General features: G+C 45.1%; 1 non-coding gene across 1 annotated transcript; it reads right to left on the bottom strand.

The window, feature by feature from the left end:
• Positions 1 to 6611: 6611 nt before the first annotated feature.
• On the bottom strand, positions 6612 to 6775 carry LOC122704194. Its single transcript, XR_006343805.1, has one exon. It is a non-coding gene; the product is annotated as a U1 spliceosomal RNA (small nuclear RNA).
• Between the last annotated feature and the right edge of the window lie 13782 nt (positions 6776 to 20557).

The raw sequence follows: 20557 nt of genomic DNA, 5'->3' as shown, positions 1-20557 counted from the left end.
TATCACCAATCACATCCACAACTGGGTGTTGATTTTGCTTTGGCTCCGTCTCATCATTCTTTCTGGAGTTATTTCTCCACTGATCTCCAGTAGCATATTGGGCACCTACCAACCTAGGGAGTTCATCTTTCAGTGTCCTGTCTTTTTGCCTTTTCATACTGTTCATGGGATTCTCAAGGCAAGAATACTGAACTGGTTTGCCATTCCTTTCTCCAGTGGACCACATTTTGTCAGAACTCCCCACTGTGACCTGTCCATCTTGGGTGGCCCTACACAGCATTGCTCATGGTTTCATTGAGTTAGACAAGGCTGTGGTCCATGTGATCAGATTGGTTAATTTTCTGTGATTGTGGTTTTCAATCTGTCTACCCTCTGATGGAGAAGGATAAGAGGCTTATGGAGCTTCCTGGTGGGAGAGACTGATTGAGGGGGAAACTGGATCTTGTTCTGATGGGTGAGGACATGCTCAATAAATCTTCAATCCAATTTTCTGTTGATGAGTGGGGCTGTGTTCCCTCCCTGTTATTTATCTGGGGCCAAAGTATGGTGGAGGTCATGAAGATAATGGCAACCTCCTTCAGAAGGACCCATGCATGGACTGCTACACTCCATGCCCTCAACCCTGCAGCAGGCCACCGCCAACCCACGTCTCTGCTAGAGACTCCTGGACACTCACGGGCAAGTCTGGGTCAGTCTCTTGTGGGGTCACTGCTCCTTTCTCCTGGGTCCTTGTACGCACAAAGTTCTGTTTGTACCCACCAAGAGTCTATTTCCCCAGACCTGTGTAAGTTCTGGTAGCTCTATGGTGGGGTTAATGGCGACCTCCTCCAAGACAGCTTATGCCATACCCAGGTCTATTGCACCCAGCCATACCCGAGTCTGCTGCACCCAGAGTCTCTGCCCCTGCGGCAGTCTACTGCCGACCCGTATCTCCACAGGAGCCACTCAAACACAGCTCTGCCTCAGTCTCTGTGGGGTCTTTGTGTCCTGGTGTGCACAAGGTTTGTTTGAGCCCTTTGAATATCTCTGGCAGGATGGGGTTTGATTCTAAACATGATTTCACCCCTTCTACCATCTGCCTAGGGCTTCTCTGCCCTTGGACATGGGGTATCTCCTCACAGTCACTCCAGCACCATGCAGCTGTGCAAAGAATAGCAAGGAGAGATGAGAAAGCCTTCCTCAGTGATCAATGCAAAGACATAGAGGAAAAAAATAGAATGGGAAAGACTAGCGATCTCTTCAAGAAAATCAGAGATACCAAAGGAATATTTCATGCAAAGATGGGGGCAATAAAGGACAGAAATGGTATGGACCTAACAGAAGCAGAAGATATTAAGAAGAAGTGGCAAGAATACACAGAACTATACAAAAAAGATCTTTATGACCCAGATAATCATAATGGTATCTAGAGCTAGATATCCTGGAATGTGAAGTCAAGTAGTCCTTGGGAAGCATCACTATGAACAAAGCTAGTGGAGGTGATGGAATTCCAGTTGAGCTTATTTCAAATCCTAAAAGATGATGCTGTGAAAGTGCTGCATTCAATATGCCAGCATATTTGGAAAACCCAGCAGCGGCAACAGGACTGGAAAAGGTCCATTTTCATTCCAATCCCAAAGAAAGGCAATGCCAAAGAATGCTCAAACTACTGCATCTCACACGCTAGTAAAGTAATATTGAAAATTCTCCAAGCCAGGCTTCAACAGTATGTGAACCGTGAACTTCCAGGTGTTCAAGCTGGATTTAGAAAAGGCAGAGGAACCAGAGATCAAATTGCCAACATCTGTTGGATCATCGAATTAGCAAGAGAGTTCCAGAAAACATCTATTTCTGCTTTATTGACTATGCCAAAGCCTTTGACTGTGTGGATCACAACAAACTACGGAAAATTCTGAACGAGGTGGGAACACCAGACCACCTGACCTGCCTCTTGAGAAATCTGCATGCAGGTCAGGAAGCAGCAGTAGAACCCAACTTGGAACAACAGACTGATTCCAAATTGGGAAAGGAGTATGTCAAGCCTGTATATTGTCACCCTGCTTATTTAACTTATATGCAGTGTACATCATGAGAAATGCTGGGCTGGAGGAAGCACAAGCTGGAATCAAGATTGCCGGGAGAAATATCAATAACCTCAGATATGCAGATGACACCACCTTTTTGGCAGAAAGTGAAGAAGAACTAAAGAGCTTCTTGAAGAAAGTGAAAGAGGAGCGTGAAGAAGTTGGCTTAAAACTCAACATTCAGAAAAGTAAGATCATGGCATCTGGTCACATCAATTCATGGCAAATAGATGGGGAAACAGTGGAAACAGTGACAGACTTTATTTTGGGGGGCTCCAAAATCACTGCAGATGGTGACTTCAGCCATGAAATTAAAAGATGCTCGCTCTTTGGAAGAAAAGTTATGACCAACCTAGACAGCATATTAAAAAGCAGAGACATTACTTTGCCAACAAAGGTCCATCTAATCAAAGTTTTTTTTTCCAGTAGTCATGTATGGATGTGAGAGTTGGACTACAAAGAAAGCTGAGCACCAAATTATCAATGCTTTTGAACTGTGGTGTTGGAGAAGACTCTTGAGAGTCCCTTGGACTGCAAGGAGATCCAACCAGTCCATCCTAAAGGAAATCAGTCCTGAATATTCATTGGAAGGACTGATGCTGAAGCTGAAACTCCAGTACTTTGGCCACCTGATGCAGAGAGCTGACTCATTTGAAAAGACCCTGATGCTGGGAAAGATTGAAGGTGGGAGGAGAAGGGGACGACAGAGAATGAGATGGTTGGATGGCATCACTGACTCAATGGACATGGGTTCGGGTGAATTCTGGGAGTTGGTGATGGACAGGGAAGCCTGGCATGCTACAGTCCACAGGGTCGCAAAGAGTCAGATATGACTGAGCAACTGAACAATAACCAAGAGGGGGAACAACGTAGGGGGTGAGGTGGGGGGAAACACTACATTATCCATAAAGTGAGGCTTCCAGCTCTTGGTGGTGTTCTTATACAGCCATGGTCACACCACTTTCTAAGGCAGCATCCCCTTGATAAGACCGAATGTGACCCTTGGAGGTTAGCATTCCTCTTTTTTTAATCTAACTTCTGTACCTTCTAGGGGAGGTGGGCTGAGGAATGTGTGACTGGCTGTTCCCTCAACACTATGGAAAGAGTCATGGGAAATTAGGGGAAGTTGTCCTAGGACCTCTGTGTCCCTGTCATCCCAGCCAGCCACTTTTCCTCTATGGCTGCTACTGCAGGAAGGCTTGAGGAACTGCTGTATGGTGCCAGAGTTCTGGAGAGAAAAGTGGAACAGAGCTCTTCTGCTTTCCGATCTCTCAGATCTCCAAACTTACATCTCTTTCTGTCCTGCCCATACAGTAGCCACTAGCCACATGTGGGTTATTTAATTATAAATTCATTTACATAATGTAGAATCTGGGAGAAGGATAAATCAGGAGGTTGGGATTAACATATACACATTACTATATATAAATAGATAAACAACAAGGACCTACGTAAAGAGCACAGGGAACTGTATTCAATACTCTGTAAAACCCATATGGGAAAAGCATCTGAAAAAGAATAGATATATGTATATGTATAACTGAATCAATTTGCTGTATGCCTGAAACTAACACATTGTAAATCAACTATACACCAATATAAAATAAAAATTTTTAAATAAATTTTAAAAATTAAGTAAAATCTGAGACTTCCTAATGGTCCCATGGCTAAGACTCCACGCTCCCAAAACAGGGGGCCTGAGTTTGATCACTGGTCAGGGAGCTAGATCCCACATGCTGCACCTAAAGATCCCAAGCACCACAAATAAGGGGCCTCAGTGGTAAAGAATCTGCCTGCCAATGCAGGAGATGTGAGTTTGATCCCTGGATGGGGAAGGTACCCTGCAGGAGAACATGGCAACCCATTCCAGTATTCTTACCTGGGTAATGCCCTGGACAGAGGAGCCTAGTGGGCTACAGTCCATGGGGTCGCAAAGAGTCGGACACGACTAAGCACAAGCATGGTATCTAAGACCTGGAGCAGCCAAATAAGTAAATATTTTTTAAAATGAAGTAAAATCTACAGCTCACTCCTCAGGTACACTAGCCACACTTCAGGGGGCTCAACAGTCACATGTGTCTAGTGGCCACTGCATTGGATAGTACAGAGATAGAATGTTCCCATCAGCACTAAGAGTCCCTCTAGACACCTCTAAAGTACTGTTTTCCATTTCATTTGGATCTGAGTCGGGTGAGAAACCACCAGTTCTCCTGCTTCCTCACTAGCTGTCTTCTATTCCACAGGCCAGGGAGAACTTTTTATCTCCTTTCATCTCCTGTCAAGAGCATGTTTGTGTGTGTGTGTGTGTGTGTGTGTGTGTGTGTGTGTGTTGCAGGGGGCACACATTGGTTAATGACAATACCCCTCTCCTCAGCTTTCCCATTCTTCTTTGTCCATTATTTCCTCAGTGATTCCTGTCATTAAATTGCTGACCTTTCCTCAGGCTCATGAGAAGAGGAAGGAGTCGTCACATGGTGATTTATTAAAAGTGTCGTATCACAATGCAATTCCTTTTATTATAAAGGAAGCTATTAAAATAACTATTGATTACTACTCTTTATTGTTCGACATGAACATTAGACTTTATTGTTGTGTTGCATGCATTTCTTTTTACCATAACTGAGGTCTGTTAAAAAACAAGATTCTTGGATTGCTGATCTGGCCATTCATCCCATCCGAGTGGTTGTTTCAGAGGGAACACTGAAAACAAATGAATTGGTAAATATCTAGCAAATCAGGAGGAGGGTCTTGAGGAGGGAGGGAAGCGGGGGTTCTGCAGTTAGTTAATAAACCAAAATGCCCTGCTGTCAGCTGTGACTCTCAGACACAGAGTTTTATGAGATCATGTTATCATCCTGCTGCATGATTTTGCTCTCTCTCTCCTCTTGCACAAAGAGAAGAAAGATTCAAGGGAAACGAGAAGGGCAGAAATAGACCACTGCTCTCATCCCAGTGGACTGTAAATAGTTCAATGTCTGTGCCCCTGGAGGGAAATCAGGTCTTGAATGTAAGGCTCCAGAAGGAATTGTGAAGTCAAGCTTTCCTCCTGCTACTGAATGCTGGAGATGTGCATATTCCTTAAAATGTACCATGCATTTTCTTTTTTAAAAAATGTGTATTTATTTATTTTTGGCTGTGCTGGGTCTTCGTTGCTGCACAGGCTTTTCTCTAGTTGCAGTGAGTGGGGGCTACCCTCTAGTTGCAGTGCTTGGGCTTCTCATTGCCATGGCTTCTCTTGCTGTGGACCATGGGCTTAGGGTGCATGGGTTACAGTAGTTGCATTTCCTGGGCTCTAGAGCACAGGCTTGATAGTTTTGGCATATGGGCTTAGTTGTTTCTTGGCATGTGGGATCTTCCTGGACCAGGGACTGAACCCATGTCTCCTGCATTGGCAGGCAGATTCTTTACCACTGACTCACCAGGTAAGCCCCACATTTTCTTTTAGTTATGAAAGTCACATATGCTCAGTTTAGGAAACATGAAAAATATAAATAAATATAAAAAAGAAATGAAAAATTAGTCACGATGCAGAGATAAACACTAGTATGATTTCCTTCTGTTTCATTATACAGACACCCACACACCTTTTTTATTTGAACATAATTGGAATATACTATACATAATTTGGATCCTTTTTCTCTTTTTACATTGCATCCTCTTTTCCCATTTCATCAAAAAATCATTTTAAAATGGCATTCATTTTTAATGACGACATAATATTCCATTCTGTAAACACACACATCATTCTCCTGTTGTCAGACTTTTAAGGACTTTTTTTTCTTATAAATAGCATGGTGGGAATTCCCTGGTAGTTCAGTGGTTAGGACTTCACATTTTTATTGTCAAGGGCATGGACTCAATCTTTGAAAGGGGAATTAAGATCCTGCAAGCTGAAAGGTGCGACCCCCTCAAAAAAACCAAAACAAAACATGGGCAATGAACTTTTTTGTTTGTTTGTTTTGCATGTGCCTATTGTGAGTCTTCAGAAGCAAAAACTCTTCATCAAAGAACATGAATTTTTATATAGTTTTTGGTGCCTTCACAGTCAGGTACTCATCAGGCAGGTCTTCACCTGCCAAAATTACAATTTAGACAAATTTAAGCTGTTTTCTGGGCTTCCCTGATAGCTCAGTTGGTAAAGAATCCGCCTGCAATGCAGGAGACCCTGGTTTGATTCCTGGGTTGGAAAGATCCCCTGGAGAAGGGAAAGGCTATCCACTCCAATATTCTGGCTTGGAAAATTCCATGGACTGTATAGTCCATGGAGTTGCAGAGTCTGACATGACTGAGTGAGTTTCACTTTCACTTTCAAGCTGTTTCCTAAGGCAGTGTGCATGTATGCGTACGTGCTCAGTCATGTCTGACCCTTTGTGAGCCCATGGGCTACAGCTTGCCAGGCTCCTCTGTCCATGGAATTTTCCAGGCAAGAATACTGGAGTGGGTTGCCATTTCCTTCTCCAGGGGACCTTCCCAACCCAGGGATCAAACCCATGTCTCCTGCATCTTCTGCATTGGCAGGCAGATTCTTTTTTTTTTTTTTTTTTTAATCAGGGGAAAGCGCGAACGCAGTCCCCCACTACCACAAATTATGCAGTCGAGTTTCCCACATTTGGGGAAATCGCAGGGGTCAGCACATCCGGAGTGCAATGGATAAGCCTCGCCCTGGGAAAACCACCTTCGTGATCATGGTATCTCCCCTGCCAGGTAAGTATGGCAGGCAGATTCTTTACCACTGAAGTACCTGGGAATCCCAAGGCAACATGAGTTCCATGAAAATCAAAGGAAACTATTTTTTCCTGTCCTGAACATTCTAAAATTGTTACAGAGTATGCCAGTTATCAGTTGATTGCGTCTCAACTCCAAATTCACCCTTTTTGACTGCTCTCTGAAAATGAGGCTGGGACCTTGAAATATTTTTTTCCTTTCCCGACTGGCTGTAAAGCTTTGTCAGTAGAGGGTGCTGGAGAGACACTGCAGGAAGCTTTGCTTCCTCATTCCAGTGTGCCTGTCCAGCAGGTTCCTGCAGCAGGCACGGTGTCTCCAGCCCCAGGCTCTGCCAGCACGGAGGGGTGTAGCTTTCCCAGGCACCCTACCTCTGGTTATTTGTAGCGGAATTCCTCCTGTGTCACCTTCCAGAAGCAGCTTTCCCTAGTGCCCTAGACAGCTGATTCCCAGCAAGTTCTGCTGCTGCAGTATCCGCACCCCTGCCATCCTGTGCATCATGGCAGCCCTAGGGGTCGCAGCTGCTCCTTGTATCTATCTGCTACAGCTTTATTCCCTTTGCTTCTTACTAGCCAGTCCTTTGTTATTCCAATCCACTATTATAGTTTATAATTCTTTGCATTAAACCCTTCTTATTCAAATCACTCTGTGGTTTCTCTTTTCTTTAAGAATTAAAAAAATCTGGGGGGCTGTGCTGGGTCTTTATTGCTGTGCAAGGGCTTTCTCTAGTTGCAGCAAGTCAGGGCTACTGTCTAGTTGCGGTAAGCAGGCTTCTCATTCCAGTGGCTTCCCTTGTTGCAGAGCAGTAGTTGTAGCTCTCAGGCTCTACAGCACAGGCTCAGTATTGTGGTGCACTGGCAAAGATGCCCCATGACACGTGGGATCTTCCCCCATTACAGATCAAACCCAAGTCCCTTGCACTGGCAGGTGGATTCTTAACCACTGGACTACCAGCAAAGTCCAGTTTCTCTTTTCTAATCAGACCCTAACTGATCCTGGGGCTAGATTGCCCTGATCTCTCTCATGTGTGATACAGCCTTACTCCTCAGGCTTACTCCTCCTTACTCCTAGGCTCCAACCTAGATCTCAGCTCTGACCCAGACCCAAATATTCTGTGTTGCAGTATTAAATAATCAAAACACTGATTTAAAAGTCGACACGACTGAGCGACTTCACTTTCACTTTTTCACTTTCAGTTTAAGGATATATTAAGTATTATTGAATGTGTGCATGCTAAATCACTTCAGTTGTGTCTGACTCTTTGTGACCCCATGGAATGTAACCTACCAGGCTCCTCTGTCCATGGGATTTTCCAGGCAAGAGTACTGGAGTGGGTTGCCATTTCTTTCTCTAGGGGACCTTCCTGACCCAGGGATCAAACCCACATCTCCTGCTGGGGTGATGTTGTGTTGTGCTTAGTCGCTCGGTTGTGTCTGACTCTTTGCAACCCCATAGACTGTAGTCCACCAGGCTCCTCTGTCCATGGGGATTCTCCAGGCAAGAATACTGGAGTGGGTTGCCTTGTTCTCCTCCAGGGGATCTTCCTAACCCCAGGATTGAACCGTGTCTCTTATGTCTCCAGCATTGGCCTGCAGGTTCTTTACCACTAGCGCCATTTGGGAAGCTCTTAAATACTATTAAGTAATAATAAATTCCTCCTTCTCTGGCTTGCTGGAAATTGCACAGTCCTTCAAGATCCAAATCACATGTCACTGTTTTGTTACCTGAAACCTAGGTTTGTCTTTGATGAGTGTTGAGCCTAAAGACACAACCAAGCCAAAAAGCAGAAGGAAGGATTTATTACTTGCAGCAAGTAAGGAGAACCCCAAGGATCTTTCCCAAAGCAGGTCTCCTGGACAGCAAAACTGGAGGAGTTTTAAGGTAAGAGTACCTACATACTGAGGGAGGCTTGAGCAGCTGAGAATTCAGCATAGAATTGGGGCAAAGGTTGACAGAATCCAAGCTGTAGTTGACAGAAGTCACAATAGTCAGAAAAAGTCAAGTCATTATTCCTTAGATTCCAGTTGATCTGGTTGTTGAGCACTGGAGGGGGTTTTGCACTTGGGGAAACAGCTCAGGAAAACGCTTCAGGCTACTCTTTACTATTGAAACAGAACTGGGAGTCTTTAATGTATTACCTTTGCTTTCATTATTTCTCTTGCCTGAAAACAGTTGTTTGTTTCTGCATTCTTTTGTTCCTTTAAGATCACTAATTACTGAGACCTGTTTGAGAGTAAGCATTGTGACCAGGCTTAGACCCAAAATGGCTTCTCTTATGTCAAGAAAGTCATGCCTGGTTCTCTTCCTCTGGGACCTCTTACCCTACGTACTCACATTTCAGTGATGCTTTCTCTCAGTTTATCAGTGGGAATAAATTCCTTCTTTCCTCTGTGTCCTTAATATGTTTACCCCTTGGCTGTAGAGCAGATCATAGTATGTCGATGGTATGTTTGTCTTGATGGGAAATCAAGTTTCCCATCAGATTGTGAATTTCAACTGAGAAGTAACCATATCTTGTTCACTTCTGTGTTGACTCTTAAGTGCCTAGTTAATGAATACTATGTTGTTATATTAATGGGTAATAAAATTGATACTATGTGATCAACATTTAAGGACAAGAACAACTAGTATAAGATGCACTCTAGATAAGTGGTTCTCAAACTGTAGCTTGCATCAGAATCTTGGAGTGGAGGTGAGGTGGGATTAGGGTGAAGAAGGGAGGATTGTTAAAACACAGATTTCTGAGCCCTACCAATTTAGAGTTTCTAAATCAGTAGGTCTAAGTAGGGGTCCCCAGATCTGCATTTTCAACAAATTCCCAGGTGATGCTGAAGCTGCTGGTTTGGAACCACATTTTGAGAACCTCTATGAGACAAGAGGGCAGGGGGCAGGGCACAATCATTAAAAGAATGACATAGCCACTGAGAATTGGATTCACCAAAAACTGATTAGAAGTGATTAGGTGCAAGATGACAGAAGATTGACTTCCAGTGGATTTCAAGCCTCATTATACTCTCATTGTAGCACATCAGCTAAATGACACAGTACAGGTCCATGATAGTTCCGAGACCCAGCAAAAGAGGCTAAAAATGGGCAGTGGCTAACTTCCTGGAAATCCATGCCCCTTCCCTGAAATCCTCCCATAATCCTCCCACTCATTAGCCTATGACATTAGCCAGCCCGTAAAAATGAACCACTCCCCAACACCTTGAGGTTCTCTCACCTTTTGAGATAGATCGCATTCAGCCTCTGGATTGTGTACCTCTGCTTTCACTTTACTATGACTGCCTTTGAATTCTTTCCAGCTCACCTGGTTACCTGTCCCAGGAACTTGTCAGAGACCCAGGACACAACCATCCTCTCACACCCCATTTTCGTGTAACTTCTTTACAAAAGATATCAATAAATTTGCTTCTTACCTCTTACTTGACATCTTGCTGAATCCCTTCTGCATGGAGACTTAAAGAACCTGAGCTTCATTAAGTCCTGAGATGAGTTTTATAGTTTCAGATGGAAGATTGTGTTTGAGTCCCGTCTGAGTTGAGGTTTCAACTAGGTTAGCCCACCCCCATCTTTCTCAATCTTTCCTCCAAACGTGCTTCTGTCAGCCTCAATGAACCCCAGGTGTGAGAAGACTCCCAAAATGTGCTTTTCCCTAAAGCAGCACCTGTCATAGATTATTTTATTATTATTATTAATTTTAATAAATAAGCCACCTGGCTTGCTGGATCTTAGTTCCCCGACCAGGGATTGACTCCAAGCCCTTGGCAGTAGAATCACAGATGTTTGATACAGAAACTTCAATTAGAGGAAGTTCAAGGACTTCCCCGGTGGCTAAGATAGTTAAGAATCTGCCCTTAGTGTGTGAGACTTAGGTTCAGTCCCTGGGTGGGAAAGATCCCCTGGAGAAGGGAATGGCAACCCACTCCTGTTTTATTGCCTGGAAAAATCCCAGGGACAGAGGAGTGTGGTGGGCTGCAGTCCATGAAAACCTACTAGCATGAATACCAGACAAACCTAGCAACTTTCACTTTCAGAGTTTTCTATTAATTCCTATTTTGTATCCAATTCGGGAATCCTTTTGACTGTCAAGTGGTCCACTACACTTAAAATTTCACCTTCTGTAACAGTCTGTGGCCCTATTTCTCTCCAGTTCTGACACTCTCTGAGTTGGATCTCACGTGGCCGCTTCTGACTAGCTCCGGGAACCTCCCCTGTTTTGTTATTCTCACCCACCTATTCCCGATTCATTCTAGATCCTCCCAGGGCATAAGTGTTGGAGCGGTCCGGGTTTGAACTTGGGTTTCACTCAGGGACTTGACTGAATTGCCCTGCCTGGTGAAGAGCAGAGCTCCTCCTGAAGGCAAGCGGGGTCCTCACTGTCCTGCCCTTCCTCCCAACCCGGCCCGGTGACTTTTTTCGAGCCCTCCCCTCCGGCTCCCCTAGGGGGCGCACGCGCCCCAGGCCAGTCCCAGCGGTATCCCTTCTCAGGGAGCACAGTGGGTCTTTCTATTAGCGAGACTGTCTTCATTGGAAGAGAAATTGGGTCCGCTTGGGCTTAGGAGTCAGATTGCTGGGTCCTGTCTGACCCTGTATTTTTGCGTGACCATGAACAAGTTATTCACCATTTCCGAAACCTTAGGAAACCTTGCAGGATTAGTGTGAGAAAAATACATTTAAAGCACTTGCCACTAGCGTGGTAGATAACGATATTGTAAAACACCTACTTCTGCTTCATTGACTATGCTAAAGCTTCTGACTGTATGGGTCACAACTAACTGTGGAAAATTCTGAAAGAGATGGGAATACCAGACCACCTTACCTGTCTTCTGAGAAATCTGTATGCAGGTCAAGAAGCAACAGTTAGAACCAGACATGGAACAATGGACTGGTTCCAAATTGGGAAAAGAGTACGTCAAGGCTGTATATTGTCACCCTGTTCATTTAACTTATACGCAGAGTACATCATGTGAAATGCTGGGCTGGATGAAGCACAAAGCTGGAGTCAAGATTGCTGGGAGAAATACCAATAACCTCAGATATGCAGATGACACCACCCTGATGGCAGAAAACGAAGAGGAACTAAAGAGCCTCTTGATGAAAGTGAAAGAGGGTGAAAAAGCTGGCTTAAAACTCAACATTCAAAAAAACTAAGATCATGGCATCTGGTCCCATCACTTCATGGCAAATAGATGGGGAAACAATGGAAACAGTGACAGACTTTATTTTCTTGGGCTCCAAAATCATTGTAGATGGAGACTGCAGCCTTGAAATTATAAGACACTTGCTTCTTGGAAGAAAAGCTATGACCAACCTAGACAGCATATTAAAAAGCAGAGACATCGCTCTGATGACAAAGGTCTGTCTAGTCAAAGCTACTGTTTCTCCAGTAGTCATGTATGGATGTAAGAGTTGGACTATAAAGAGAGCTGAGCACCGAAGAATTGATGCTTTTGAAATGTGGTGTTGGAGAAGACTCTTGAGAGTTCCTTGGACTGCAAAGAGATCCAACTAGTCCATCCTAAAGGAGATTAGTCCTAGGTGTTCATTGGAAGGACTGATATTGAAGCTGAAACTCCAATACTTTGGCCACCTGATGCAAAGAGCTGACTCATTTGAAAAGACCCTAGTGCTGGGAAAGATTGAGGGCAGAAGGAGAAGGGGACAACAGAGGATAAGATGGCTGGATGGCATCACCAGCTCGATGGACATGAGTTTGAGCAAGCTCTAGGAGCTGGTGAAGGACAGGGAAACCTGGCATGTTGCAGTCCAAGGGGTTGCAAAGAGTTGGACACAACTGAACAACTGAACTGAAATGTTAGTGGTTATTAAGTTTAGGGGCTTCCCTTGTGACTCAGTGGTGAAGAACCTTCCTGCCAATGCAGGAGACGAGGGTTCAATCCCTGGGTCAGGAAAATCCCATGGAGAAGGAAATGGCAACCCACTCCAGTATTCTTGCCTGGGAAATCCCATGGACAGAGAAGCCTGGCAGCCTGCAGTCCATGATGATCACAAAAGAGTCGGACATGACATAGTGACTAAACAAGAAAAATTTATTTTAGTCACACATCTGTTTTCTCCATCTCCATATTCAGTGTAGACACATGACTCCAAAATAAAATACTCACTCCTGAATCTCTACTTTTCATTGAATAATCTTTCCATCTAGAAAGTTCTAGCTCTCTGCCCTACTCATTTTAATAGTAAATGGAATACCTAGTATTTATTGACAGCTTACTCTCTGCGAGATACTTTAGAAAAAAATCCTCTGAAGCATGAGCTCCTTTAGACTTCAGAACAACCCATGAGGTTGGAATTAATTTTGTCACTATTTTACAGATTTCTCTGCACTGAGTGTTGATCATGTTCTGAAAGTGTTAGTCGCTCAGTCGTGTCCAACTCTTTGGGACCCCATGGACTGTGAAGCCCTCCATGGAATTCTCCAGGTAAGAATACTGGAGTGGATAGCCATTCCCTTCTTCAGGGCATCTTCCCGATCCGGGGATCGAACCCAGGTCTCCTGCATTGAGGGCGGATTCTTTACAGTCTGAGCCATCAGGGAAGCCCAAATCACATTCTAAGCACATATTATCTTCAGCTCTGTTGTCTATTTCTGTTTATGTGCACTTGTCTTATCTGCCCTTCTCTGTTACCTACTGGCTTTTTTACTTTGGGCATGTTATTTATTTCCAAAGGCCTGATGTGAGGCTAAAATGGGATAATGCTTGTAAAGTGCATAGCACACCTCCTGGCATGCTAAGTGCTCAGTAAATGGTAGTTTTTTATCATTACATTATTAACAAGAGCAGGATCATAACCTCTAAGTGCTTTTGCCTCCTCATTGTCTCCCCAGCACCCAACCTTGCCTATTTTTAGTAACAATCTGCTCATTCACTAATATCACCTACACACTGGCTCATTTCATCACCTCTACAGTAGAGAGGGGATGACTGAGCTGTGGATGGCCTCCTGGCCCTGGGCCCGAGACTGGACTTTGCATGGAGCTGTTTTCAGAGGGCGGCTTTGTGGCTGGCTGTCACAAACCCAGGGCCCTGTATGCTTTGCTAACGTGACTGTGATTCCCACTCTGTGCCTTGCCAAGGATGCAGCAAGAGCCCAGCCTCCAGAGAACACGGAGAAAAACAAAGGCCGATCTCCCGGAATTTGGAAAGTACTTGCCTGTATCAGTTTCCTAGAACAGCTGTAACAAATTGTCACAAACTTGGTGGCTTAAGACAACAGAAAGTTATTCTCAAGACTTCAGGCTAGAAGTCTGAAATCAAGGTGTGTGCAGGACTGGTTTTTGGAGGCACTGGGGGGCAGTGGGTTGGGGGGCCTCACTCATGCCTCTGTTCTAGCTTCTTTCTTTCAATATTCACTTTTAAATTTTACTTGTTTATTTGGCTGTACTGGGTCTCAGTGGCAGGAGGCAGGATCCTCGATCTTCACTGTTGAATGCCAGAACTATAGTTGCAGCATATGGGATCTAGTTCCCTGACCAGGGATTGACCCTGGGCCCCCTGCATGGGGAGCTTAGAGTCTCAGTCACTGGACCACCAGGAAGTCTCTGCCTTATCTTCCTATCGTGCCTGGTGATCGTTGGTATTCCTTGGCTTAGAGATGTATCATTCTCAACATCCCGGTCTCCATCATCACAGGGCCTTCTTCCCTGTGTGTGTCTGTGTGTCCTTGCGTCTTCACCTAAGGACAGCAGTTATCAGATTTAGGGCCCAGCCTAATCTGGTATAGCCTCACCTTAACCACTTACATCTACAAGACTCTATTTCCAAGTAAGGTCATATTTTGATTTCCCAGGGGGATATAAATCCTGGGGGACCATTAGTCATCCCACAGTATCCCCTCCCCTCCCCAACTCACCAGTGGGGTTGCTGCTGTTCCTAGGGTGCGGTCCTGGTCCCTCACAGAGAGAGGGTTACATGGTCTACAGAGCCGAGGCTGCACTCAAGTGCGTGTCTGCTCAGTCATGTTTGACTCTGCAACGCTATGGATGGTAGCCCACCAGGCTCCTCTGTCCACAGGATTTCCCAGGCAAGAATACTGGAATGGGTTGCCATTTCTTTCTCCAGGGAATCTTCTTGACCCAGGGATCAAACCTGAGTTTCCTGCACTGGACATAGTCCTGAAAGTAAAGAAAGAACAGGTCTCAGGAAGCAGCTCTAGGGAAGACTCCTAGGTGACTCAGGGAGCCTTTTGACCAACTGCCCCCCTCCCCCCTGCCCCCCCAAACCCCTCAAATGGATTTCTCCAGTGGCTTAGCAGTAAAGAATCTGCCTGCAATGCAGGAGACCCAGGTTTGATCTCTGGGTCAGCAAGATCCCCTGGAGGAGGGCATGACTGAAGTGACTGGGCACTCACGCACACCACCTCAAATGGGGAGAATGGGGGGAGGTCTGTGCGTGGTGGGGCATGCTGCCATGAGGAGATCCTTGGGGAAAGCAGAACAGAAAGTGAGATGGAGCCAGACTGTCTAAGGTCTGTACTAAGACAAAGGTTTCTAACCTTTTGGGGTGGGGGTGAGCAGGTGGAGGTGTCCGTGACAGTTCTGAGAGTCGTGGGAACTCTTTGGAACCACTCCCCAGATCGAAGCTCAAATGCACACATAAAACAATGTTTGCGGGCTACCCTAGTGGTTTGGTGGTAAAGAATCCACCTGCCAATGCCAGAGACTCACTTCAATCCCTGATCTGGGAAGATTCCACATGCCTCAAAGCAAGTAAGCCCATGTGCCACAACGACTGAGCCTGTGTTCTAGAGTCTGGGAGCCACAACTACTGAGCCCCTGTGCTGCAACTACTGAAGCCACGCTCCACGAGAAGAGAAGCAATGGCAGTGAGAAGCTCACACACCACAACTAGAGCAGAGCCCATGCAGCAGCAACGAACACCAGCACAGCCATAAATGAATCAGTAAAATTAAACAAATATCATTTTCACAGACTTTCTGGGGTCAACAGAAAACCTGTACTCTGGAAAAGAGAAACATTACACCAGCACCATCTCCCTGCCTCCCACATGGGCAGGCTCCCTGCTCCTGGGTTCCAGAATTCAGGCTGGAACACTCAGCTTGGAGGGGTCATCAGAGAAGCAGTGCTGTTCTGGATGGAGCGTCAGTTTCCATGGGGAAATGCAAGCCTGCCTCTGTAGAGGGCTTCTGAAGGGCTCTTGCAGCACGGCTGAGTTTGTCATTTGGGGCTTGGTTGTCCTGACGGTAATCCACTTTAATGAGCTCAACAGTAAGAACAGACAAAGCAGCCTTTTCACGTGGTCTGGCTCTGAGTTGAAACGCTTCCCAACTTCACATCCAAGTGTCCCACAAGCATCACTCTGCCATGCCTTGGCTAGCCAGCGCTCCTCACAATAGCGGGGCTCTGGGTGGATTAATTAGAGTTTATGGTAACAATTCAGCCACCTTCCATACAACCTGCTTCTGCCTGGAGAGCAAAAGAAAAGGCTTTAATTAATTCTGAATTAAAATAACTAGAAAGAAATCTCAGCAGTCTACCAATCAGAGAAGGCAAACTTAAAATTAAGCTAATCACAGAAGCCAGAATTTCACACACTCAGATAGCTCAAATTATGAGTGTTGGTCTTGTATTTGGAGGAACTGTTTCCAACTAAATCAATTAAAATATGAAAGTAAAAGATTTGTGTTGTTAAAATAATAGTACACAGTCATTGAAAGTAAAAAAATCAAATATCCAGAATAAATGTGTGTGTATATGTGTGTGGGGAGGTGGGTATATCCATTTAAAGTTATTATTTATGAAGAATTCCCTGGTGGTGCAGTGGTTAGGATTCTGTGCTTTCACTGCTGAAGGCCCAAGTTCAATCCCCAGTCAGGGAACTAAGATCCTGAAAGTCTTGAGATATGGCCAAAAAAAAAAAGTTATCATTTATGGACTTTCATTCTCCAGTTCAGGAAGATAGGTGCTGGTTGTGTCAAGTAACAGGAGAAACTTAAGAGTGCTTCCTTTGTGTCTACTCCCATATTTGCTTCATATATAGGGAAAGGAAAGGGAAGGGAAAGTGCTAGTCTCTCAGTATTGTCTGACCATTTACGACCCCATGGACTGCAGCCCACCAGACTCCTCTGTCCATGGAATTCTCCAGGCAAGAATACTGGAATGGGTTGCCATTTCCTTCTCCAGGGGATCTTCCCAACCCAGAGATTAAACCCTGGTCTCCTGCATTGCAGGCAGATTCTTTTACCCTCTGAGCCACCAGGGAAGCCCTATTATGAAGTCATATGTATAACTTAATTTAAATCTTGTAAATAATCCTGTGGGAGATCACCATTTTGTGGATAAGAAACTGAGTTTCTAAAAGCAAATGTTCAGATAGCTCAACATCATCATTATTGCTGTTGTTGTTTCTACTGAGGTAGACTCTTCTTTCCTGGATAGCCTAAGTGTTATGTTCCCTGAAAGTCAGGTGGATGAACCAGGTTTCCTCTGATCTGGAAATTCTCTACGTGTAGAATCTGCACAGTTCTCACTTGTGGAGTGAGCGCTGCTTGTTTTCCCGGATGTGTCAGCCAGGTGTTCTGGAATGATGGCATTGCAGGGAAGTGTGAACTTCCTTCACTTTTCTCAGCAGGACATTACCCTGAAAGCTAATCAACTCTCTCTGGGCTCTGGCCCAGAGGATCCTGGGCCTTTGGGAAAAGAGGGGTGTGCAGTGAGCTCAGTTCAGCCCTTGCCCAGCCCAGCTGTCTTAGTCCATTCAGGTTACTATGACAGAACACAGTAGGCTGGGTGGCTTAATCAACAAATGTTTATTTCTCGGAGTTCTGGAGGCTGGAAAGTCCAAGACCAAGATGCAGTTTCCATGTCTAGTGAGAACCCACTTCCTAGTTCATAGTCAGCAGTCACTTTGCTGTGCCCTCACTTGGCAGAAGGGGTGAGGTGGGCAACCTCTTTTTTCAGGGCACTAATCTCATTCATGAAGACTCTGCTCTTATGACCCAATCTTGTCCCAAAGGCCCCACATCCAATGGGGATTTTTTTTTCAGTCACATTTAAAAATTTTTTTTAATTGAAGGATAATTCCTTTACAATGATGTGTTGGTTTCTGCCATACAACAATGTGAATCAGCCATAAGTATGCATGTGTCCCCTCCCTCTTGAACCTCCTTCCCATCCCGCAACACAAGTTCCTACTAGCTATCTATTTTACACATGGTAATATACATGTTTCAAAGCTACTGTCTGTTTGCCCCACCCTCTCTCTCCTTCCCTCACTATGTCTACAAGTCTGTTCTCTATGTCTGAGTCTCTGTTCCTGCCAATGGGGATTATTAACATATGAATTTGTGACATGATGAGGGGAGGACACAAACATTCAGTCTATAGCACCAGCTTCGTGAAGTAGTAAATGAACCCCTTAGATGGTCTCACTGACCAGACTGTAACACTCTTGGAAACTGTTAACAGTCTTGAAAGATGTCAGAAAGCTAAAGAGGTTGGGTTGAAGTTGGGGATGGGGGAGAAGCAATCAGCTTCTCCTCTGAGTTTGATACAAGGGAATAGAGATTCTCTGTCTTCTGGAGCGGCTAACCTGGGAGGACAGAAATCTGGGGCTGCTGGACCATCTGTCTTCAGCCCTCTGTGTGGCTACCACCTCCACACAGACACAAATATCAGAGAGGCAGAGTGAGGGAAATACAGCTCTGGTAAACTTGGCATAGCCTGGGAGCTTGTCTAGTGTGTGTGTGTGTGTGTGTGTGTAATTGCTTTACAAGATTGGTTTCGCTTCTGACGTACATCAACCTGAATTAGCTATAGGTGTACATATGTCCCCGTCTCTCTTGAATCTCCCTCCCTCCCACTTCCCACCCTAGTGTTTTTCATTCTATACTCATTCAACAAGTTTATACGTAATACCTGCCACATGCCTACCATTGGGTCATGAACCAAGGAGCCCAAAACCATGGATGGATAAACTAGGCCTATGTTCTCCAGAATTTCCCAATCTGCTAGGATTGAAGGATGTGTCATCAAATATAAGGCATCTCACTACCCCCTGCTATGTGTGAATGAAACTTCAGAAGAAACAAAGTAAGGAGCAGGTTTGCTCCAGTGTTTATGCGTGCTCAGTCATGTCCAGCTCCTTGTGACCCCATGGACTGTAGCCTGCCAGGCTCCTCTGTCCATGCTCAAGACAGGATGCTATATAATGTATAACAGTCAGGGTGATGAGAATAGGATCTTATTTGTGTGCCATAGAGAGACAGCCAGCAGTGGGGAAAGCAATATTAAAATCCACCTACAAGGGGGCATGTGCTGTGGATCGAAACTCCACTCTTCCATAGCTGAGCTGTGGGGAGTCTGGGCTGTGGGTGTGGGCAGCAGGGTGCTCAGAGAACCAGTACCTGGAGCTGGGTATGCCTGTAGTTGGCTATTGATGGATATCCTTCAGCATTCTGGTGTCCCCAGCAGTCAGAATATCTTTGATGGGAACTGGTGGCCCTTTGCACACCTTTTTGTCCCTATGTGATTTCATTTTCGTTTCCGTTCTAGGAATGAACAAACATCTCATGGGAATAATGGGAATCATGTTAAAGACTTTATGAGTCAGTTTCATTTGAGCCTCACAGCCTCACAGGTAAGCAGGGCAAAGATAATTTTCCCTACGTTCCATGTGGAAAACAAAAACCTGCAGCTCGAACAGGTAGTAATTTGTTCCAAGATCAATGGCTCACTTGTTGTGCAGGCAGAACTCTGGAAATTCTGACTTGCAGCACAGTCCACATTGCTTAATCGGCATTGCTTGTCTGGCATGTTATCTTATGAAGCATGCATTAGTAGCTTCACTTGTGTGGGATGAGTTCAGGGGCCCCATAGGTCCTATGGACCCTGAACCGTTACCCCCAAAGAACTTCCCTTCTTGCCCAAGTTGAAGTTTTTGTCTCCAAATACCTCTTTTTTAAAATGCTAGGCTCTTGGGACTTTCCTGGTGGTTCAGTGGTTAAGACTGGGCTTTCAATGCAGGGGGCTGGGGTTCAATCCCTGGTTGGAGCACTGGGATTGCACATGCCACACCACATGGAAAAAAAAAAAAATTCAGGGTTCTTACCTTGAAGACCTTGAAGGTTGGGCTGTTATAACAGGAATACCATAGGCTGTGTGGCTTAATCCATAGGAATTTATTTCTCACAGTTCCAGAGGGGGGGAAGTCCAAGGTTAACGTGCCAACAAAATGGACAAATGTCCTTATTTTCTTGGAGCTTACATTTTAGTGATGATGCTAAACAAGAAAATTAAGTAAAAAGACAGTACACTGCAGCCGCCACCTCTTTAGGTCACCTGTAACTCATGTTTGCTGAAGGCAGCCTGGTCTAGAACAAAAAGCATGGAAGGCTGTCCTGGGTCCCAGGGCTGCCCCTTGCTGGCTGGGTGACCTGGGGTCTCAACGGCCACATCTGTGATTCTGAATGTATAGGCTGTAGAGGTCAGGGGCAGGTGTAACCAACAAGATTACAACTCCCCAGCTGTAGGAACATTTAAACTATCATCAAACATTTCAGGCAGGGGTTTCCCTGGGGGTTCAGTGGTAAAGAATCTGCCTGCCAATGTAGGGGACAAGGGTTCAGTCTCCGGTCCAGGAAGATTCCACGTGCCGTGAGGCAAGTAAGCCTGTGCACCGGTTACTGAAGCCCCACACCCTAGAGCCCGTGTTCTGCAACAGGAGAAGCCATCGCAAAGAGAAGCCTACACACCGCAAGGAAGAGTTGTCCCCATTTGCCACAACTAG

Source organism: Cervus elaphus, chromosome 11 (assembly GCF_910594005.1).
Source record: "Cervus elaphus chromosome 11, mCerEla1.1, whole genome shotgun sequence".
NCBI lineage: Eukaryota > Metazoa > Chordata > Mammalia > Artiodactyla > Cervidae > Cervus > Cervus elaphus.
Note: the sequence above shows the minus strand (reverse complement) of the source record. Positions and strands in the feature narration are given on the sequence as shown.